The following is a 22,315-nucleotide window of genomic DNA, read 5'->3' as shown; positions in this document are numbered from 1 at the left end:
GAGATGGTGTCTCTGGTCCTACGAGCTTCTGGCCTGGCTTTTTCCGAAATAGCCTGTCGGAGGAGGAAATTTCCCAAAAATACAAGGACAGCCCGTGGATAATTCCCCTGCTTGCTAGTGGGTTTCAGGGTAAATGGGGTTCTATGCACTCGTTGTACTTCGAGCTCCCAGTCCCATGAAGAGAGTTCTGGAAGAGTGTCTTTAAAGAGCTGAATGATGAAAGCTCGGATATCGGAACCTTCGATATTTTCTGGTATCCCAAGTACGCGGAGGTTGTTACGACGTAAACGATTTTCCATGTCCTCGAGCTTCCATCTGACATCACTTAATTCTGCCTCATGAGATTCAACTTTCTCTTGTGTGACTGTAGCCTCTGCCTCATTAAGGACTATTCGCTCTTCCATCTCCGTCATTCTAGTGTTGAAGGCATTTACTGATCTTGACAGTTTGCGCACTACACCCTGAACCTTATGCAGCGCTGATTGTGCTTTGCGCCCATCTTTTGATGTTTCTTCTCGATGTGATGCAATGGCCTGAAGGACTGTATCCATTACCGTGGAGAGTGTGGCTTCTGGTTGTTGGGTAGAGCTCCTTTGAGCTGTCCGGGATACATTGATATGTTCTTGACCCCCCAGGGCGATCGACGTTGAATAGTCCCATGTAAGCCCCTGGGCTCTCTTCTTTCGTATGATAGTTCTTCTATTTTCCCTGGATTCTGTCGTCTTTTCCTCTTGGTCACTCTCTGTCGCAGAGCCTGTGTCTGTTTCAATCTCTAGCTCGGAATCCTCTGACCATCTTGCATCCTCTATCCCCTCTGATAGTGAGTAAAAGTCTGATGGGTCCCTATCAGTATCAGTAGGATCAGGAGTTATCGCCTCTCTGTGACTCATCTCGTTACCTTCAGTGGCCTCCAACAAGCCCCCCAGATTTTTTGTGATATCTCTAAGATCAGATGCCACAAAATTATTCTCAGGAGCGATGTCTGGTGACTGATTTTGCAATATTTCCTGTACAATTACAGAATTAGCGACTTCGCAAACTGTTGGTGTACTTTCTAGCGCTTTTTCTGTTGATGATACTGATTCTATCATGCCTGCTGTACAGGATTGTACTATCAGAGAGTTTATCGGAATAGAAGAAGAAGAAACAGGAGGAGTTTCGGATAAGGAGAGGTGCTCCATACCTTGTAATTCTGCATCTGCATCTGCATCTGCGTCCGTATTCGCCCCACCTTTAGGGTCTGATATACCTGCCGCTATATCTGTAATTTCCACGTTTTTTACTGGAGAATCCCCTCCTGAAGTTAATAAGCTGTTACTATTGATATTCACATTTTTCTCTTTTTCTTTAGTTATATCATTTTTCTTTTGCCCACTAGATGTCGCTATAGGCATAGGTTTAGCATTCAGAGCATTCAGAGCAGTGTCAGTTACCAGCAAGATTGCAGAGGGCTGAGAAACAGGAGCTGAAATCATAGCCGGAGCGGAGGTTGACCCAGGAGCTTTCCGGAGCAGATCCATCACAGAAGCACTTTGCTGTCGTCTCGGGGCTTTTGCTTTTCCTGCTTCTGCCCCTGTCTCAAGATCAGCAACATCTCCGCTGTTGCCACCACTCTCCAAACGTGAACCGCCTCGTTTAGCAGCCAGCTCCCTTTCTCTGAGCATAGCCTGCTTTGCTGCTCTTGTCTTTGCTGCGGCGGCGGCCACAGCAGCAGCGTTTTTTGGCGCCATTCTATCGCTGGTAATCGCCAAAGTTGAGACTGTATGCAGTTGTGGAGCTGGAAACTCCGGAGTTCCGTTCCGTCCGATCAACCCAGCTCCTCCACTGGTCTGCAGGCGAGTGAAGAGCCGCAGGACAGTGACACCAATTAATGAAGTGTAGAACAGCATACGCTGCTGCAACAAAGTCGGATTACGCTGTTCACTGAAACCGGCTCCGTTGATCTCCGACATTACCGAGGGTAAGTGCTTCAAATCCAGTAACTACATTTTTTCCAGACCGGGATATTTTTTACATTCTTTTCTCACTATGCTGTTTCATCACTGGGCTGGCTTGGGAGCAGCCTCACAGCGACCTAGCGAGCCGCCGCCATCTTGCCTCCCAAGTTTTCTTAAAAGAGGAATAATCCAAGCTTTCCTTTGCTCATGATAAAATTCACAAGACTAGATGCAAGGTGGATTGGGCAGAGATGTTGTCGCAAGGGCACAGTATTAGAATACGAGACCAATTATTAATTCTTGGGAATGTCATCATCATATGGATGATACCTAATCTTAACCTAGTGAGAAGAAATCTTTCAAAAGTTCCTGGTACAAAAGACAAGTAGGGCTCCATCCCTATGATAGTATGTAACAATTGATGGCATCTCACACCTATTTTTGCTACAGATTCTCCGTGCAATCTTTTAGCTTCTAGGAACTTGATGCCCTCATTCTTTAAAGTCTTTCTAGGGATCTCCATCAATGAAGATGGGGTTAAAAAAATAATCAGGGTGGCCCAGTTTGTTCATAAAGTCACGTTCAAATTTGATCCAAGGGATTCTAAGGGCCCCCTCTAGTCTTAGGTTATCTTTTAAAATCTCTCTGTTCAGCCCTGTCTGGTCCTTACACCAGACTCTATGCCACAGAAGAATAGGCTCTAATTTTACCAGGTCTGCTATATGGTGGAGAGCTAACTCCTTGTGGCAAATAAAAGTAGATGTACTAGGAGGAGCAGAGAGGATGTACCTTATGACCATATTTTCGATTGTTTGTAGGGGAATAATGTCCACAAATCCCCACACCCCGTCTCCATAGGTTGCCATGGTAACGCACTTTGCTTTATATATATATGCAGCAATTCTGTGGGCGGTTTCCTACCTAACTTACTAGCTTAGTTTATTGGTGCAGCAGTAGATCTAGGAAAGGCTGATTTTTTGGCGGATATGGCGGGGGCCCAGGAATCATGGTAGTTAAAAAATACACCTAGGTAAGATTTTTTTTTGTTGATGCTAACTTTTTCCCGTCAAACATTTCACAGGTCTTCTGCGTCCCTTGGTTACACCTCATAACATACGCCTTGGTTATATTAGTTTCAAGACCAAGATCGCTCATGAATGTACTAAAAATATCCAGGGCTCTCTGGAGGCCGTTTTGAGTGCGTGCCATCGTTATGGCATCATCCGCATAGAGAAGTGCGGGAAGGAATCTGCCACCAGCTTGGGGAAAGTCTTTGCCCTGAAGAAGCAGTGCATCTTCCAGTCCGTTTATATAAAGGTTAAAAAGGAAGGGGACCAGCACACAACCTTGTCTGACCCTTCTCCTAATTGGGAAGGCTTCAGTGCATTCTCCCTGTTGGCCAAAACGGACGCTTGCTGACGTGTCACTATACAATGGGCGTAGGAGCGTGATGATTTGTAAATCAACCCCCACCCCTCCAAGGATCTCCCACAGCCTATTGTGCTTGACTGAATCAAAGGCTGCGGTGAGATCAACAAAGGCCAGATGGAGGCTGCCCTTCTTCGCTCTAGTGTACTTGCCTATCAATATTGTGAGGTTTAAGGATTGCTCAATGGTGCCAAGGCCGTTGCGGAACCCATACTGCAGGTCGGATAAAATCTTATTTTCCTCGGTCCAGTCTGCTAAACGTTCTAGCATGACCCTCCTTATCACCTTAACCATTGAATCTAGGAGCGAAATAGTTCTATAGCATCCTGGATCTTCACGATTGCCCTTTTTAAAAATTGGAATTATTATTGATTGTGCCCATGTCACAGGGAGGGTAGACCTTATACTGCCATTAAAAACCTGTGTCAGTATGGGCCCCCACAGGGTAACATTGTGTTTATACAGGTCAACTGGTGCCCCATCGGGCCCGGGTGCTTTACCACCCGCACTATGTGCCAGAGCCCTAGTCACCTCCTCCAGGGTAATTTCTAGATTAATATGTTCCTAGGTATTTATATTACAATGTTCCGGATGGCTCCCTAAATTCCCTTGTTCATTATATATTTTGGAGAAGTGGGTAATTCAAGCTTCTTCTATGATAGCTATCTCCACTGAGGGTCCTTTGCTTGGGGCTAGAAAGGAGGTTCTCAAGACCTTCCAGAAAGCAGTACTATCTTTCTGCTCAGCGGCGTTATGTAAGGAGTCCCAAGCTTCGTTAGAAAGGGTTTTGTTTTCTTTCTTTTAATGCCCTTCTGCAGTCTAGCCTAACTTGGCGGATGTTGGGTAATGATCTTGGCTTAGTGTGCAGTGCCTTTTTTAATAATTATTAATAATAATTTTTAATATTGTTTCGGTTTATTACTGAATTGTACTGTCAATACATTTCTAGCCACCCTGGTAATATCTACAGGGCAGTTCACTATTGTTGCATCCAGGGCATCCTCGCTTAGACAGGTTTCTATCTCAGACCTGCATTTCACTAAAACATTTTTAGTTAGCAAATCTGCATCAACCTTAGACCACTTTAATGAGAGTCCGTCCGAAGCTATCAGTTTTTGTGGGCCTCACCTATATTTGTACAGTTATTAGTGTTCAAACAAAAGAAACCTTGGTGTGAAAGAATCCATCTTTTTGTTGTGTTCCCCCTTTTATCTATTTTGGACATCTATCTTTTTTCCTTTTGTATAACTACAACCAACTGTCTAGGCCTAGCCACATGTGATGTGTTTAAAGTACATGGGCCTGATCTCAAAGGTTGCTTAAACTTCAGACCAAGTTTACTCTTTGGTGTAAATTTACTCATTTTGGTATTTGCGAACTCCAAGTGTAAACTTACTACAAAAGTATAAATGACATGTCTCCAACCTCAGAATAATGCAATTGGCCTACTCTTGTGTCTGTGAGTGTCGCCCCTCCCTAAATCGACCCTCCCCTCCCTAAATGCCTTTCTGACCCTCCCTAAACCCTTTTTACTCCTCCATAATCCCAACTCCCTTTTGAGGTAACTATTACAAATTTCAGCAGGGGAAAAATCAACCCACACAATCCCACTAACAATCTGTGGTCAATGTAAAGATCGTAGAATCAATCTTAGAGGTGACAGTCGACACACACTGCTGCAAAAAAGTGTAGAAAATGAGAATTGCAGACAGTAATTATCAAATATGTTTTATGCTCAACTGGAGCTCTCCCAATTAGATCAATCTCACAAAACGTTCCAAAAAGTATTATAAATGTATTACAATGTGTGTAGTATAAATGAATTATTGATTGTACATAGAAAGCTCAATTTTAAAATACAATGATTGAAGATGCTATTACGAGTACAGTTTTTAAAAAAAGCATTAGACCATTAGGCCGATCTATTAGATGCAACCCAATATAGCAGCGATAGACAGAGCTTCTACAATTTTACAATGCATGTAATGTATATGTAGATTAGACAAAAGATGGAAGACAAGTAGAAAAGAGATTAATCTTCCTATGATATGTCCAATCAAAGGCCACAGCCAACATGTGTTTCGTCTACTAGACTTCCTCAGGGCTGTAGAAACACAAAAGATTAATGCCGACACGTAATAGTTAATTATAAAAATTCAAAATGTGAGAGAAGGAAATAAAAGGAAAAGGAAAAAGAAAAGATGGGGATTGCACCCCATCACCAATTTTACCTTAGATCTGTATGATCAGAGAAAAAACGGTGCAAAGTGTTAAAGAAAAAGAAAGCTGAGTCGAAGACCAACTCATAATCTAATAATTAAATGAATGTACCAATGTTCCAAAATAAAAATTAGTAATGGAAAATGTACCTTTGATGTGAAAAAAGAATCCCTACTGAATAAAATATGAAAAAAAATCAAAACAACTAATAGTAAGCCACTTTTTTTTTATAGTACACAGTATGGAAACAATTTTAAGGCTGTAAGTAGAGCAACCAACGTGCAGTAGACACACTAATCTGTAAAAAAGATGTACTTTTAGTTGAAATCATAATGTTCAGGCACACCACCCGGACCAAGTATCGAGTATAGTTGTCAACGATTGAGGACTTACAAATTCTGTATGTAATGGTCCCTTATTCCCTGTGATACTATCAAATAACTCATAACCACTTCGGAATTCTGCACAGCCAACCAGGTTATCTCAATAGTAAATAATGATGCCTGCACAGAGGTATATAAAATAAAAGATCAATTAAATTGCTTGATAGGACAAGGAACACTGAACCTTGTCAGTATATCAGCACCTATTATTATTATTATTATTATTATAGGGCATTTGTAGAGCGCCTGGTGACGCCACTGGCGTGTCCCCGCGCTATGATAAGTGAGTGGTTGCTGTCTTCCCCTCCCTCTAAGGCTACCTGCTAAAAAGGTGAGTTTTAAGCTTTTTCCTGAATACGATTTCCGATGGTTCAAGACGCAGTTCTGGTGGTAAGACATTCCAGCATCTGGGGGCTAGATGTCTGAAAGATCTCCCTCCCATTCATGCATTCCTTACTCTGGGTACTCTTAGTAGCCCAGTCTGAGAGGACCGTAGGTTGCGAGTGGGCTCATATTGGGTTACCAGACTCTGAAGTGGTACAGGAGCTTTGCCACTCAGAATGCGATGGCATGTTGAGAGGGCCTTGAACTCACCCTATCAATGTTAATATATATTTTTTTACATTTCATAACCTTTATTGGCAGAATCAACATCATCAAAATACCAATGTGTATCAAATCAGAGCTTCGGACATAATTACACATTTACGGAGTCCAGCAAAAATAGAGCAACATCAATCGAATACGACAATAGCACCTTAACGCAGTACATAGCTGCAGAATATGAGGTCAGCACCTTAGAGAAGGGAGCAGGTCCGACAGGAGAGAGATGGGGACAGGGAGGAAAGTGGCTACTGAAAAGCACCGGCGGCCGCCGCGGGTGAGTTGCCGGCGGGGAGCGCGGGGGAGCTAGTCTGACTCTGGTGTGGTCGGGTGTGAAGATAAGTCACTAGGGGGCCACAAATGTCGAGCGGGTGAGACCTAGCAGGCATTAGGTCCTAGAACTCCGATAATAATGTCTGACATCTAGAGGCCTCTTCGAGCCACTGGGCAAACTGAGGAGAAGGCCTGCACCCCCAGCACTTGGCCACCCTACGCCGTGTAAGAATGAGCAGCATCGCAACCAATCGGCGAGAGGCATCCGGTCAAAATTTAACAAAGCCCAGCAGGCATAACGGCGGGTCGGGACAAACCGGCGCGGAGGTAATCTCAGAGACAATATGCCCGCCAGAAATCCAACACCTTAGGGCACAGCCAATCCAGACGATAGTTGGGAGACAGTATTTTGGTCTGAATGCAACAGTAGAACCAATCGGCTTGAGAAATGTCTACACCGAGATCCTCGCCCCAAGCCCTATGAGCTCGATCACTGGAGATGGAGGCGGTCGACAGGGTAAGTGTATATAGTTTGGTCACCAGCTTCTGGGGAGAGGGGGAGGATTATATAAAGTCGAAAATTAGGAAGACGAAGGCGAAGCTGTACTGGAGCATGATCAGAAAAATTGAGTGCCATATTGGTGGCAGAGGTTAGCCAAGTGAGGACATCCGGGGAGGTAATCCAAAGATCAATACGTGACCAGCAGCCGCCAGCACCGGTGACACAAGTACCCTCGCAGGCCTCAGGCCACATGTGACGCCATGCATCATAGAGCGAGTTGTCAGTGAGTATGGACTGAAAGAGGGCAGTGGAGCGAGGGTGGGAAGAGTAGGAGCCAGAGCGATCCAGGGCTGCAGAAAGTGTAATGTTAAAATCCCTCCCCCCCCACCCCCTCCTCTCCTCCAAGGATGAGACCAGGTACCAAATGTGAGTGAAGAAATCTGGGTCATTCAACTTAGGGCTGTACACCGCCGCAATCGTCATAGGCTGACACAGTAGGGATCCATGCAAAATGACGTACCGGGCAGCTGGGTCAGTAAGTACCTGAATGGTATGCCAGGGGAGACCCCTCCTAATCAAAATGGATACACCCTGAGAATAGGAGGAATAGAAAGAAGAGTGCAGTTCACCCCAATACCGCAACTGAAGTCTAGTAGCGGTCGCAGGTAACAGGTGGGTTTCTTGTAAAAGGCATATGTCAACTTTATACTGGAGTAAGTGGGAGTGGATGAGCCTAGCCTTACGGTGGTCATTAAGACTGCGGACATTCCAATTCCAAGTCCAACATGTCGGTCATCCTATGTTAGACCATGGGAAAAATGGGGCACAGGGCAATAATGCCAGAATGTGGCAGAAAGCTGGTGTGCATGCTGAAGCTAGCGTACCAGGAGGCAAAAGGGACGGGGCAGTCGCCGGATGAATGCAATGGAGCCAACAGGTACCTTCAATTAGGGGCGACCTAACCATGGGGGGAATCACAAAAAAGCGGAACAAGTGGGAAGTAAGTGGTCGAGAACCAGCGAATACCAACCTGAGGGAGAGTAAGGGGTTGAGTACAAACACAGTGAGGTGATCAAGCATAGTGGTGATGTGGTGCATACTGAGGAGATGTAGAAAATAAGAACATGTGAACAAAAACAAAAAACACGCCTCAATGGGAGGCAACAGTTCCGAATGACCCAACCCACACCAACCCCCCATTCAGGTTGAGATACCGCCCTTACCCACCCAAGGGAACCACAACTGGGAAGGGGAAAATCAATGACCAAAGTGGGAATCATCCCGTGGGGCCTGGTGTCGCCCAGCGTACACCCCTGTCGGGAAGACAGGGTGGCCAAGCCAATAGTACAGGCAGATGCCCAACACAGAAAGATAACAGAGACCACCAATACTGTGGGACCAGATTACATAATTGACAATAAAAGCAAAGCCCACAGCAGCCGTAAAAACCTGGGGGGCTGCATAAGAGCCCAAGCAGCGGCCCCATGGAGTGTCAGTGTTAGTCATGTAAAGGAGGATAAAAAAAACTAAACGAAAAAACACTTCAAAGGATACCAAGAATAGAGTCCATGTATGAGTCAGTCATTGTCACTGAGGTTGTCAGCACCAGCAACTTTGAAGTTAGAAGGCGAAGGGTGATGGGACTTATCGAGTTTTTAGCAAACACCAGCTCCTCTCCTGGATCCGGGAAGGTGATAGTCTTTGTGCCTTGTTTGATCCGCAGTCTGGCCGGGTACGTTAGCGAGTAGGGAATCCCATGCTTCTGTAGGAGCCGTTTGGCTGGCACAAATTCAAGGCATGCTGCCTGAACTGCAACGGTATCGTTGGGATAAAATGAGAGGTTGTTGCCCGGATGGCGAATGTCCCCCTTTTCCCTGGCCGCCCAGAGGATGGCGTTGCAGTCCCTGCAGTTCAGTATTTTGGCTATCATGGGTCGAGCCGGGAGGCCAGGGGCTAGGAGGGGGGCCAAGGGAATGTGAGCGCGCTCAACAATAAAAAACGGTGAAAGGACGTCACCTAAGGGCTCCCGAGCCAGCCATAATCTTCCATGCGAGGGATGTTAGTGGATTCAGGAACTCCAGTTATACGAAGGTTGCTTTTGCGTGAGCGCGCTTCCAAATCCTCGTTTTTGTTGCAGATCACTGCCAGCTGCTAGACTGAAGTAGTTTTTGGCGGTCTTGGGTAGCCGCGTCCTCCGCATCAGAAACGCTGGCCTCAACGTGAAGGAGTCTGGCATCGTGGGAGTCAACCCGGGCCTTTACTGTGTCCAGGCATGCCGATAGTTGATCCAGCTGCGTCGCTATGGTGGTGACTGTGGATTTGGCATCCAGCAGTATTGCCTTCAAGTCATCTTCATGAGATTGCGCCATGTCAGATGGAGCCAGCGGGTCACCTCCATCAGCGCCGGCACTTTCCTGCCGCGTCTGGCGGCGCTGGTCGAAGGTAATTTTGGGCTGCTTGTGGTCAGTTCGTCCCATGGCCAAGGGTCAGAGGAGAGTGTGGCAGCCGGATAGCAGAGGAGAGGTTGCCCGCACAATGGTAAACTCAACGCTCTTAAGGCAGCGAAAGAAAGGCACCAGGTGGGGCCCGGCAGGCAACTTCGGCACAATACACTGGTGAGCTGGAAGTTGTCACTGGGGTTCCAGTTGGAGAGCGAACGGCGTCAGATGGCCCCCGCAGGAGGACGGCCGACGCGGCACGACGGATGGAAGAGGAGCAGTGTCCTGCGCGGGAGGTGTGGACCACTGTGAATGACCCCCGGGCAGCAGAAGTGCAAAAGAAGCTGAAGACCAACCCAATTGTAAAGGCGGCCAGGGAGAGGTCAGGGGGACACAGCGCCCGTACAGCAGGACATGACCACAGAGGAGCAGGTGGCCAGGCCCAAGGGAGTAGAAGAGGTTGGGCTAGGGGGCCCGTAACAGATGCAGCCAGGATGTATCCGCGGGTAGTACCGTCCGCCGCCCACGGCCACCAGAGGTCAACTGGAGGGCCTTAAGGTGGGTGTCACCCGGTCGTCCCCAGGAAAACTGCACACCCGGTAGGGCGAGGACTCCTCCGCGGGAAGGATCGAAAGCCCGCAGGGCCGGTTCAACAGCAGCGGACACCGTAGGCAGAGAACTGGAGCCCGCAGCAAATAAGACTGAGGGAGTCAAGGAAGGCGCGCTGCTCGCCTCGCCGGGCCAATGGGGGAGGCCTGAGCCGCGGGTGCCAATAGAGGAGATCAGGCGCCCGGGAGAGCAGAGGCTGGGCCAGGCGCTACAGCGAGCGGGCCCCCAGCCCTGCCGCGAAGCACTCTCGCAAGAGCAAGCAGCACTTACCGGCCTCAGCGTCAGTGGAGTTGAGATGCTGCGTCAGTTGTGGAGCAGGGGACAGTCAGGGCCTCGCAGTCAGCAGCAGAAGGGCCGGGGAGGCCGCGAGCACCACCAGAACGGGGCCTGGGACATGCAGCTGGAACGATTCCCGGACAAACAGCAGTCCAGGTAGGTGAAAAACTGCTCAGGGCACTCCACAAGAGCTGGTGGGTGGCGATGCTGCAATTTTGAAGCGGCGATGTGCTGGATACCTACAGGATTTTCAAGGTGCGGCTATTTTCCAGCTGGCTAAGCCTCGCCCCCTAGCACATATCAATGTTTATGTTGTAAAGTGCTTCATATGTGATGATATTATCTGAAAGGAACATACGAGGCAGAACGATGCAACATTCCACATTCTAGCAAGCATATAAATAGTCACGTATGATTGGACCGCCGATACCTATATCAGTTGTTTCAAAGAGAAAAAAGTAGCAAAATACTAGGCACCAAAAGCAGAAATGAAACAATGTAACAAGCACCAAAACGTCTTCTAGTCATTAAAAAAAATTGCAGTGATACGATAAGCGCCAAGTCAAATATAGTAGTTAAATAAAGTAAATCCCTAACACAAAAACGTGATAGTATGACAAACAGCATCCATGCTTTTATCACTGAAGAAATAGAAAATACACCATAAAGTTTTAAAACTAAGCTACACAGTGCGCGTACACCACAAACTGCAGCCAAGAGTATTACCAATAAACAGTTTGGTCTCAACAATTACCACGGATGTCAGAATCAACAACTAGACGTGTCTTTAGCCAACCAGTAACGTTCAACATGTTCCTATCGCCTGGTTTTTACCAACTTTTATCAACAAAGAAAGAGGATAGGTCACACTTGCAGACCCATTTGAAGAAAAGAGGGAACAAAGCCTCCATATTGGAACCACTCAAAATTGGTTACACTAAAGATACACAATATTTATCACCAGTATCTAAGTACACAACAGAAATGTTTTACAGAACAAAGAATATTCAACATTTTTCACGGTATCAGTCAAAGAATCAGAGTCCAAGAAATAAATTAAGTATACTCCGATTGCTTCCTCTAATACCCTTGAAATGGAAAACAAACCCATCATATTGGAACAATACAACTAACTACATATAGAGAAGTACAATAAGAAGGCGAGGTGAAAAAGTGAGAGGAAAAGGTTGTTTTTCTACACAAGATGTTAATAAATCAGTAAAGGAAGTCCATCCCATTATTAATGTATATCAGCTAATGACGTGGGGTTTAAGGAAACAAGGGTACCCCATAAAGTGTGCCTGGGGTTGTGATGTATATAAGGAGAACAATGGTTCAAGGGTGGCCTAATTAGGTCCAACAACGCGAAAGCAATTACTTAAACTTGATATTAAATCAATCTGGGAGCAGACGAGTAAGGCAACATGTGAAATTTTAATCATTTCGTATTTTCAACATGTAGATATACGTTCAGGTGCTCACATAAGTGATGGAGTGCATATCGTAACTTGAGTGAAAAAGTGAAGGTAGACGAAATATCACATAAACAACAAGGGGTAATCCACAAAAATATATACAATGGAGGGAATTGTTCCTTGAGGGGGGTGGACAACGTTTCGATCTTTAGTAAGTCAAGATCATCATCGGGACAGGGTGAGCAGCCTGAAACTGGAGTAAGGTAAGTTTAAATTAGCACTTTGCCCTATTCAATGTTTTCTTAGCATAGTGACTTAGTGCTCCCAGTGGCATGATAGGCATTGTCGGCATGCACATTGTTCACATATTTAATTAAAAGGTAACCAGGCAGTCGTGGTTGGGGCGCACAGGGTGCGTTCTGGATGCTAGTTACTGTGAGGTAAGGAGCGCGCTATAGAGTTCTAGATGCTGCTGAACTTACTTCCTTTAGAGACCCAATTATTGGAAAGGAGAATATAGGAGACGCTCAACTCAGAAGGTCGGGGTGCAGCTTGGCTTAAGTTAAGGTTCAGTCATGGGAGAGATCTATTATGTGGGAAAAGTGCAAAGCGTCATTTTTTGCTCTCCTGAGTGATGCTAGCTAATCTGAGCTTTAAGAGAAGCTAAAAGGTGTCTTACAGTAAGAGTGATCAGATCCGGTTAGGTCTCATCCACACCGCTTATGTAGTTCAAGGATTTTTCACTCTGTGCGATCTAGGACAAGGGAATCAATCAGTGTCTGCATGGCGAGAAACAGGTATGAAGTGGAAACAATCTACACAATGCTTACTTGTGAGTCAGATGTGATAGTTGCGCGGTGCTCAAACTATTACAAAGGGATCAGTTCAATTGGGCGCAACGACCTGGGATTTAAAAAAAACAGAGTTTAGGCACATTGTATGGCTTACTCAATGGAAACTGCATGGGCGTGAACCGCGAGAGTGATTATAATTCAAGGGCACAGTATAATTACCAGTGTGCTTGTCGGATTCCTGCCGGGATCTGGAAGGGAAACGGTGGAGATTTAGAATTTGAAACAGGCTGAATAAATGACCATTATCCGGCATGGGGAGTCAGGGTGCACTTACTTAATCGTCGCATTCCGCGGCCGTGATTAGTTTTCTTTCCTCCCTTGATTCAATCAGCTGCTGCTTAGTCAGAGGAAGCCGAGAGGCGGAAGGCAGCGTTATATTTGCTTCCTGTAATTGCACGCACACGCTGTGAGAAGTTATTCTCGCGCATGTGCTGTATGTGTGCCAGGCAGTGCTCGCATACGTCTATGGAGCTCGAGGGACAGTATCCCTCTTGCGCATGCTTGCTATTCTGTGGAGATGCAGCAACTAGAGTGTCTGTAGAGTCAATACGGCATAATCAGTGATAAAGGGTCTGTCTTGGACATAGAGGTGAATTTGTCGGTCATATGCATATGTACTGTGCAGAGAGCCACGCGTGCGCGTTACTAGAAGCCACTTAGACGGTCCGGTGATACGCAAAAAGGGGGGGACCAAAAGGGGCGCATTTTAAGCTCAATAGCGGGGAGTTTGTTTGGGCTGTAGCTTCGCATACCATGAATCATACATTGGATACAAAATACATAGTCAGATGTTTACAGATATAACACAGCCAATTACAATACATAATGTCAAATGCATGTGTTCCACTCATCAAGAGTGTTGAGTCCTTTCTCAATGGTTTTGCAATTATAAATCCATTTGCACTCCAGACGATTAAGTATGGTTTGTTGGTTGCCTCCCCTTGTGCTAGACAACAGCTTATCGGTCATCACCTGCCACGTTAAATCGTTTTCTGAATGTCCATGTGCCAAAAAATGTTCCACAAGTGGTGCCATGGATACCTTGCAATGGATTCTGCTTCTATGTTGGGAGATCCGGGTTTTTATCTGCTGGGTTGTCTGGCCAATGTAGAGTAATTTACAGGGGCATTCAATGCAGTAGATTACATTTTTGGAATTGCAATTGGTGAATGACTTTAACACATGCTTACAATTGTCATATTCAAATACTTTGGTATTGGTTGTGGAGTCGCATGCCATGCAGTGATTACATTTATAGTGCCCAAGGATAGGCGTTAGATTGAAACATGCCTGAATAGTGTTGTTCTTTCTAGTAGGAGTGGACGCCCTCTCTAGGTGATCTTTTATGTTGCGTCCTCTTAAATGAAAACAGTGGTGTTCCTGTGTTAAGTTCCAACGGGTCTAACACTGACCAGTGTTTTTTTACTAGTTTGGTCAGTTTATTGCTTACTGTGCTAAATGTGGTGACACAGGTAATCCTAGTCAATGATTTCTTTTCTTGTGGTTGGAGTAGGTGATCTCGATGGGCGTACCATGCTCTCTTCATGGCCCGTCTCACTAGTTTCCTAGGGTAGCCCCTTGATGTAAGTTTTCTACATAGAATCTCGGCCTCCTGGAAAAAGTCCTCTTTAAACTTGCAGTTACGCCTGATCCTAAGAAGTTGGCCGTATGGGAGGCCGTCCCTGAGAACCCTTGGATGAGCGCTATGGTATTCAAGCAGGTTGTTACGCTCAGTATAATTGATCATCCAAGCAATTAAAGTTAACATCTAGATAGTTTACCTGGTGTGTGTCATAATTAAATGTAAATTTGAGGTCTGGCTGGCTCAAATTTAGCCATTCGCAGAATTCCTTTAGTGCATTCTGGTCCCCACCCCAGATCATAAGGACATCGTCGATGTACCTGCGCCAAAGGCGAATTTTGTCACAGTGTGGATTCGTGGTATTGAGAATGATGTCGGATTCCAAATCATCCACAAACAGAATGGAAAGTTGGGGGCAAAAATTGTCCCCCTTGATGTACCCTTGCACTGCCTGTAATAGGTGTCTTGGAACAAGAAATAATTCCTTGTCTCGGCCTCCTGGAAGAAGTCCTCTTTAAACTTGCAGTTATGGCTGATCCTAAGTAATTGGCCGTATGGGAGGCCGTCCCTGAGACCCCTTGGATGAGCGCTATGGTATTCGAGCAGGGTGTTACGCTCAGTTGGCTTTCTAAATAGGGTGGTATATAATTGATCATCCGAGCACTTAATGGTAACATCTAGGTAGTCTACCAGGTAGTCTACCAGCTACCAGCTAATGACAACATGCACTTCTAACAAACATATTTGTAAGAATCATGGAATAGGTTCAAACATAAAGATGGTATGGTGCAATAGGTGTGACATTCATAACCAACGTCAAATGTTTTATAATCACTGAAATGTTCTCATTTATAATAATGCCAAACCCTAATATCTGTACACATTATGGACAACTCACTCAAAATAAAGGCTTTATTTTTCCTATGGCTACCTCATACCATTAATTTATGTCCAGAAAACGACACAACTGCCTGTCAATGTTCAGGCCCCTATCTACTGTTCTCAGTCTAAGGAGCGATTTCGCCTCTTGTTTACAGAGGATGGCCATTCTATTTCCTCTTGGTGGGGTATTGACAATTTCAAGGGCATGACATTTAATTCTAATATCCTAAAGGTTGGCATGTGCAGTGTTGTATTGCAGAGAATATTTATCATCTCTGTTCCATTTTGCCCTAATATGCTCTTGGATTCCTTCTCTGAAACACCTGATCCTACTGCCAACATAAATAAGGGAACAGTGGCATATAATTATTTATTTATTTGACATACTTGGCGCCACAGCTTTCTCTCCTTCTTTTCTTTTTCTTTAAGCACTATTCATGTTTCTCTGATCATACATATCTAGGGTGACATTTGTGATTGGGGTACCCTCCCCAACTTTTCTTCTTCCTTTTATATTATTTTTCTTCTTTCACAAATTCTTTAGACTTTTAATAATTGATTATTACATGTTGGCATTAATCTTTCTTTGTACCTTTCTTGTAACGCATTTAATCTTTGTATCTAAATTGAGATTTGTATGCACAATCAATGATGAATTTATACTGGATACATTGAAATCGATTTGTAATACTTTTTGTAACTTTGTCTGTGATTTTTCCAATTCGATGTGCTCCACATGACCATGAAACACCTTTTTAAGTAAGTCTTTCCGTTTTCCTACCCCCTCTCTCCAGTCCCACACATTTACCACTAAAACGTATACTTAAGTGTAAGGGCATTTAACAATCTGGGTGGACCATGCCGCACATATATGTATAGGTAACGCAGAGGCATAAACCTCCAGATGTAGATTGTGAATTGCAATTTTCAGTACATTTTGTAGTACTCCACAACGTACTATAAAGTGCAATTTGTGAATCAGGCCCTGGGTGCTTAGTTTACAAATTGTCATGCACGTTACTTTTAAGATTTGGGCCAGTCTGCAAGTGTCAGACATAGCTTCACAGTGGATACAGTAATGTGAAACAAAGTATACTCTTAAAATAAAGGTTGTACATATAAACATATATATTTGACATTCAGGTAGTCCTCACCAAGTCCTCACAGTACATAAATCCAACCTTGTTTGATAAGCACACTTCGATTTTAGTTTGCCATTGTTTGATAAATAAAAAAAATCTGCCAACATGCAGAAGTTTTGTCTGAAAAAGTAAGTGCACACGTACAGCTGTCATACCAATTAGGATGTTAATTAGAATAAGGTGCTTCTTATAAAAGTACATATGATTACTGGATCTTTTGAAAGTGCCTCAGCCTACCTATAAAATCACTTTTGACAGGAGCATTCAGGTTGATAATAAAACATCATGAGTCTCTATTTGCAGAATCTAGGTTTCTGTTCACGTCTAAATATTTTCCTTTCTTTTCACTTTCAGAGAATTCTGAAAAAAATCTACTGTTCCTCAGACATTTGGCCAGACGATGTCTTTTAGCTTCACAATATGAGCCATGCCTAGAAATAACTGAGTTGGTGTTTTGGTTATGCGATCTGTAACAAAACACCTCTTGCATATAACTTGCAACTATGCAGTGAAGCATAGCCATTTATGATTGTAGACACGTTCTCCTCACTATCAATTTAGTATGCATCTTCCATCCTTTTCTCCAACTTTTACCACATATTTCATTGTAGGTACATGAAAGAAATTAACAAAACAAAGCGGTGGAACAGATGACAAACAATGGAAACAGACAAGACAGTTTTTTTAATGCATGCTGTAGTTCGTCTTCTAATTACAGTCTCAAAACAGTAGTAAACATTGAATTAAGGCTTTGGGGCAAAGATAGACTTACCTACTTTGACATAAAAATTAATGTCAATGTGCTTCATAGCAATGAAAATTACAAAAAAAGTTCCATGCCTATTTGCTTATCCAGAAATACTAAAATACTACATAATTTCCCTGAGGTTCTTCTGCTATAACAACGTATTATGAGTCAACCTTCTCAATTAATATATATGTTGAAGAGTTACTTGATGCTTAGGATTGTTCAGCAGTGTGCAAAAAGGGCAACTGGTGCCAGATGAGGCATTTAGCTACCAAATACAGTTTTGTTAATTCTATATATTCCACTCACTGCCACAAATATTCCAACATTCATGATACAAAGCCCATAATTATTTTTTTTCTTCAGAAAACCAGAGCTAAGAGTAACTTTTCCAGAGAACTGAGTGTGTGGTTTCTGACAGGCAGTCGGACCTGAGCAAAGATACTTTGTTTGTCATCCCACCTACAGTCGACAAGGTGTGTTGCCTTCCACTCATATTTGGTCTCTCATTCATATGAAGTGCGTAACAGAATTCCAACATTAAGCTGTTTCTGTATTTAATTTGTGAAAAAAATAAGTGAAGGTGGCCCAAATTGTTTTTTAAGGAGACCACCACCCAGTTCCCCAACTGGCCTGTACACTTCCAACATTGGCCTTGCCAGCTGCCTACAAGTACTATGCCCAGAGCTGGATTGCATTAAGTCAAGCAAATAAGCCTGGTTTCATCAAGAGCGTTTGGCAGGGTCGCCTCTCTACCTCAGGATTTTTTTAAAATAGAAGGCAAAATTGTGCATTTTGCATCACATTTTCCCTAAGACATTGCCTAACCTAAAAAGCTTTTGGTTTAAAAGACAAATGTGTCACTTGTTGCAAAGGTTTACTTCAGCTCTTTCTGTTATTTCTCCCTTTCTCACCATCTTTCATGCCCCTTTGTTATCTCTTCATCTCAATGTACTTGTAGCTGGTTCACTTTCTGCCCTCCAGCCATCACAATTTTTCCTCCTTTTTGCACCGACACTCATTCTGTCCTTACTATCAATTTCTTCAAATGTTCTTATTTTCTTTTCACTTTTGCTATCTTCTTGTACTTCCTACCATGTCTTGCACCCCCATAACCAATGTCATCAACTGCCCTCATGAAGACATTTGTTTTCTTCTGCACCTCTGTATTGTACCCTCAACTGTGTACTCATAGAATGGCGCCTTCTCACCTTTGCACATCCTAATCAGTGCCCTTTCTATTACACCATTGACCTATCTCCTGCAGTTCATAATGCATTCCATCTGTCCTACATTCATTAATTAGTGGCCTCGCTCATGTACCCTTAAACCAATACACTCTGTACTGTACAGTTGAAGAGCACAGTCTTTCCTAAATGACTGGAGCTCAGCTGTGCCCAACATCATTTAATCTCTACCTTCCTTTCAGCACCTGCAAATATGTATCTAAACTGCAGTCTTGAAATGTTTCCTCATCTACCATCCTGTATCTGAGCACTGCCCTACACCACTTAACCTGGATCCTCTCCTTCTCGAAAACCACTGAACCGTAGTCCTCTTTCCTGAACCAGTTCCATTTATTTTGAACCTCTGAAGCTGCACTGCTACATGGACAGACAGTCATCGTACTCCAGCGTCCAAAGCACATCCTTAATAGGCGTTTACATGTTGTTAATCTTTCATATCTTGAAGCCTCTAACTAACTTTGAAAAATATTTATTTTTGTCATTTATTTTACCTTTCTACTCATGATATATATTCCTGCACCACATAAGCAAAGAATGTACATGTTTACCTTATGCAAAAGAGCAAGGGGAGGGTGATATTGGGGAGCTTGAAGGGGCGGGAAGACCATGTGTTCTTAAGAAAAGAAGACATGAGGATGAGTGTAAAGTGAGAATCATTAGTATGTGTAAAAGGTACAAGTCAGGTGGTGGTTAGTGGGAGAGCGAGAAAAAGAGGCAAGTGTGAGTCTGGATGACAAAGCAATATCAGTGAGGGATGGGAGTTTGCAATGGAAGGACACGTGAGTACGGAGAAACTGAGCAAGGGGACAGAAGAAGAGAAGAGTGTGAAGAGAGCGAGTTAATTGCATGAGTAGGACTTGTGGGCAAGGGTGAGCGTAATGGTTGTATGCGGAGAGAGTGATTACTAGGGAGGAAGGTGTAAGTCAGGAGGTTTAGAGAGAGCAGGATTGAGAGAGAAGATCATTAGTGCAGTATCGCATTGAGTGAAGTCAGGTGAAGGAGAGCGAATGACGAATTGGAGGTTGATGGTGGAGTGAAGGCAAGGAAAGGGCAATTTCACAAGGTAAGGAAACACTGAATCAAAAAAAATGGAACACCAATTAAAGAAATGAATAATGTTGACACTGTAATTAAAATAAACAGGAGGTTCAATGCATAGGATTAGGACTATCTCAGTTGGTGTAAGACTTTGTGAGTCTTCGTTAGACTGGGTCCAAGCCAAATCACATAAACCTACGCAAGACAATATTCAAAGTCAAAGCCATAAAGGTTTGTTGAAAGTAAAGATATTTACAGAAGGCAAAAAGTAGCTATCTAGAGAATTAGCAATTCAAATCTCAATAGAAAGCTGGTATCAAAATGTGCAAGAAGAATAACACAAGGGCAAACTCCAAAGCTAGTAATCAGCTGGAACCAAGTATACTTCAGCAAGAGGATTGACATAAAGTGTGCCTCCAGAGAAAGCCAAGAAAAACATAAATCAAAAGAGAAAGGGAATAATAATATTAATTTATCCTATACAAAAAGGAATATAAGAAAGCCTCGTAACAATCTCAGGAGACAGTTAATTAAGTTTCCATATAATAAGGAATTGTCCATCAAATTAAAAAATATAAATCAAAATTTGAGGAAATTAATCTGGAACGAAAGAAACCATGCTAAGCACGATCTTTGGGCTAAAATTTTCTACGCTAGTAACCAAACGAATTCTAGGGAATTCTGGAAAAAGATAAATGGTCTATTAAGACCTAATAAATCAGTGGTATCATCTGCATTAACTGAAAAATAATGGGTTCGTTTTCAGGCAACACACTTAAACTCCGTCCGGAAAACAATGAATCTTGATGGCAAGTGGAATATGATGGATACACGAAGTCAGGAACTGGACCATGAATTTGATGTAACAAAAACTCAACTATCTAAATTAATATAAAAACAAAACGACAGGGCACCAGGTCCCAACGGTATTCCGTTTGTACTTTATAAGGAAGATCCGGATCTATAGTCAGAATATCTAACCGCAGTTTTTAAAGAAATAGCCAGGATATTGACAATACCCGAATCTTGGAGAGGGTTGCTACTATTCCTAATTTATAAAAAAGGAAATTGGGCTCACCCTGAAAATGACAGATTAATAATTCTTCAAGACACAGATGCCAAACTATTTGCAGGAGTTGTATTATCAAATTCATCAAAATGGGCAAAGGAACACCAGATACTCCCGCCCAATCAAACAGGATTTATTAAAGAACTTGGAACCACAACAAATATATTAGCCTTATCCGTACTAATGGATAAAACTATCTCAATGAAACAACCCTTGTATTTGTGCTATGTCGATTTTAGATCGGCCTTAGATTGTGTGCACAGACACCTTCCGTGGGGAAAGTTGCAGGAACAAGATATCCCAGTGTCACTTTTAAAATGAATTCAACTTCTAAATGCTGACACTTGGGTTAGAGTACGGATGGGGGATGGCTCTACGCTAACAAAGGAAATTTTCCCCACGGCAGGGTTAAAGCAAAGGTGTGTATTGGTCCCCTTACTTTTTTTTTTTTTTTCACAACCAATTTTATTGAGCAAATGAGCACCAAGAATGTGGCGTCTCCACACCCGAAGATCACCACAACAATATCAATATAGCAGTTCCATAAGCAGCAAAATGATAAAACAGGCTCAGAATATGCTCAGTATACGAACTCCCCAGCAACCCACCCTAGCCCACAACTCTGCCCCCCCTCCCCACTCCAGATACCCCCCCCAACCCCCCCTACCACACGTGTATAGCCGCAACTGAAAAAGAAAGTAGGTGTAATGCCTCCAGGGCCTCGCCGCTTCGGGCCAGAAATGTCACTGCGATCAAGTGTCCTCCTCCTGCTCTGCCGGGGGGTCCAAGAACAGGCCACGATAGTCAGCCCAACGCCTCCAAATTTTGTAGTGCTTGCGTGGGCAGCCCCTCGCCTCAAAGATCGGCCTCTCCAGACCCATAAAATAATCCAACCCAGCCCTCCAAGCAGACAGGGGGGGAGCCCTCACCGACTTCCATGCCCGGGCCAGGTCCCGCTTGGCCACAACCAACCCCAAGAGCAACAAATGACGTTTGTAGACGTTGCCCCCAATCCCTTCCATAATATGGTCCCCTTACTTTTTAATCTGTTTTTAGCAGATCTTACTAATGCACTGAACAAAGTAAATGCACACCCGCCTAAACTAGCCAACAAACAGATCTCCAATTTGCTATATGCAGATGATGTCATCCTTCTAAGCCAAACAAAAGTGGGGTTACAACGGTTAATAGATCGAATAGCATTATATTCAAAAGAATACGGAATGGTGATAAACAAAACAAAGACCAAATTTATGGTGATTAGCAAAAATTCAAGATTACAATATAAATCCAAATGGTTTCTGGAGAAAGTGCAACTAGAACAAGTAGAATCATACAAATACTTCGGAGTTTTATTCAATGCTAATGGAAATTTTCTCCCGCAAAAAACAGATATTCAAAGGAAGGCAAATGCTTTGATAGCTGCATTTAGGATCTAGCAGAAATCATTACGTGACCTGAGTTACCGCCCATTCTTAAAGGTTATATCAGCAAAATTGATGCCTACCTTAACATATGGCAGTGAGGCCCTAAGTGGGAAAGACGCTGTGACCATTAATAATGCGGTCACAAAAAACTTTTAAAACTCTCTTTCAGTTGCCTAATCATGCATCCCCAGCGCAAATAAGGCTGGAGTTTGGACTAACTAACCAATTATATGCGAGAAAAT

The 22,315-nt window shown here is 43.7% G+C and overlaps 1 protein-coding gene and 1 long non-coding RNA gene across 4 annotated transcripts in view; one reads left to right on the top strand and one right to left on the bottom strand.

Moving 5' to 3' along the window:
• AIFM2 (AIF family member 2, ferroptosis suppressor) overlaps positions 1-22,315 on the top strand; it is a 556,015-nt gene that overhangs the window by 209,025 nt on the left and 324,675 nt on the right. The window lies entirely within an intron of this gene.
• Positions 12,914-13,315, bottom strand: LOC144754907 (uncharacterized). Its single transcript, XR_013594788.1, has 3 exons — positions 13,213-13,315; positions 13,098-13,126; positions 12,914-12,987 (listed from the first exon to the last, which is right to left on the bottom strand). It is a non-coding gene; the product is annotated as an uncharacterized LOC144754907 (long non-coding RNA).

Source organism: Lissotriton helveticus, chromosome 5_1, assembly GCF_964261635.1.
Source record: "Lissotriton helveticus chromosome 5_1, aLisHel1.1, whole genome shotgun sequence".
NCBI classification, from domain to species: domain Eukaryota; kingdom Metazoa; phylum Chordata; class Amphibia; order Caudata; family Salamandridae; genus Lissotriton; species Lissotriton helveticus.
This window is presented reverse-complemented; position numbering and strand designations above follow the sequence as displayed.